Below are 1,963 nucleotides of genomic sequence, written 5' to 3'. Positions count from 1 at the left end.
CTAGACCCGCCCCTGCTGACACCTGGGCTGCTATGAAGTCAGAACTGATTAACATGTCCAGCCTCATTGGGGAAGCCTGTTCCCAGGGCGTGACTTGGCCTAAGACCTAAGGAAATGCCCAGGTGCCTCCCAGGCAGCCCTCTACAGACATACTCCCCTCCCGCCCTGTTACACTACATCCTTTATCCCCAGTGTCCTGGACACATCATGAATTCTTTTTTTTCTTTTTTTTTCTTTCTTTTTTCTTTTTTTTCTTTTTCTTCTTTTCTTTTCTTTTTTTCTTCTTTTTTCTTTTTTTCTTCTTTTTTTTTTCTTTCTTTCTTTTTTTTTTCTATATTGTACAGCCCCCTTCAGTGCTCACAGCCCAAGGGTAAGGAGGCTGGGCAATGGTTTGAGGCTGCAACTTCCTCTGGCATGGGTCCACTAACATCATGAATTCTTCCTCAAGAGTCCTAGGAGAAGAAAACAAGCCACTTACCCTCTCTCCCTTCCTATGGAAGAGAGGACAGTATAGCCCTGAAACAAAGGAAACACTAATAGTCCGGGGAAAGTTCCTCCTGGTCCCAAGAACAGCGGGTAAAGCTAGGACTTCGGCTGCCTGTAAAATCAGCTTGGTGAAAGACCAGAGCAGTGGCTCCGATGGCATCCCCGCTCACAGCTGTCCTACATCAGCCTGTGTTATTTGCCAGGCGGGCACCTCACATGCACCCGTCCATAATCCTCACCACACCCCTACGAGGTAGCGGCAGTGTTCCCATTGCACAGAACAGGGCACTGAGGCTCAAGAAGTTAAGCGGCTTACCCCACAGCCCCAGAGTGCTCAGACACCACGAGGCCTGCCAACCCGGGGCCCTGGTTTCTGTACCCCTTCCTAACCCCCCTCTCTCCCTTTCTCTTCTGCAAGCTCTTCACACTCTGCCTAGTGCAGGGGTCCTCAAACTTTTTAAACAGGGGGCCAGTTCACTGTCCCTCAGACCGTTGGAGGGCCGGACTATAGTTTAAAAAAAAAAAAAACAAAACTATGAACAAATTCCTATGCGCACTGCACATATCTTATTTTGAAGTAAAAAAAGCAAAACGGCAAAAACACCCGCATGTGGCCCGCGGGCCGTAGTTTGAGGACGCCTGGTAGTGCTTCTTTGACCTCCCAGCTGAGGCTAACGTAGTTGAAATTTCCACCAACTTCCCGGGTCTGAACTAGGGCATTGCAAACGTCTGGGGCAGAAGGAAAAACTGCCCTTATTCTCAAATCACTTCCAGACCTGACCGCCCTGGTAAACAGGAAAAGAATACCTGACGTGTGTACTCAGCGCTAAGAAAGAAGAAAAGGGACCCAACGTGGCTAAATTCCTGATGCTCCTGACTCTGGAAGTGGAGGGAAGCCTGGGTATGGAGAGGAATCCCGGAGCGGGCCTAACCCAGTGCCTGGCGCGTCAAGACCAGAGAGTCCTCCTCCTTCTGAGTAAGGAGCCCGGAAATCGGTGGGATGAGGGGGAGCAGGGAACCGAGAGCCCAGCGGGGCCGAGAAGACCTTTGTCTGGATGGGGCCTCGGTAATGGGCGAGGGGTAAATGGTGACACACGCGGGGACGAGAGAGGACAGCGATTGACTTTGAAGTGGGGACGCTGTATTGCCATTTGAGAGACCACCGGGGACCTCCAGGGATCCCGAGAGGGAAACAGAAAAGTGGAGGCGGCCCCAGGGTGCGGGTGGAGGTGCCCGGTGCCGGCTCCAGGCCCGCCCCCAGGGGGCGCTCGCGGCGGCAGGGCGGGAGGACAGGCCGGCCCCTGGGTCCAGGGCGCACTGGCTGGAGAGCTTGGGGGACCTTCGCCGCCGGGCACCTGCACTCCCTCCCGCTTCACGGTCCCCCCGCCCCCCGCACCCCCTCCCCCGCAGCCTCCCTAGGCCAACTCCGAGGCGCCCATCAGGCAAGCCGAATTGTATCACGTCTGCAGTCTTCTAA

The 1,963-nt window shown here is 54.4% G+C and overlaps 1 pseudogene; it reads right to left on the bottom strand.

Annotated features, from left to right (window-relative positions):
• Positions 1-334: 334 nt before the first annotated feature.
• Positions 335-435, bottom strand: LOC129150414 (small nucleolar RNA SNORA42/SNORA80 family; annotated as a pseudogene).
• Positions 436-1,963: the final 1,528 nt, after the last annotated feature.

The sequence above is a fragment of the Eptesicus fuscus genome, chromosome 9 (genome assembly GCF_027574615.1).
Source record: "Eptesicus fuscus isolate TK198812 chromosome 9, DD_ASM_mEF_20220401, whole genome shotgun sequence".
Lineage (NCBI taxonomy): Eukaryota > Metazoa > Chordata > Mammalia > Chiroptera > Vespertilionidae > Eptesicus > Eptesicus fuscus.
Note: the sequence above shows the minus strand (reverse complement) of the source record. Positions and strands in the feature narration are given on the sequence as shown.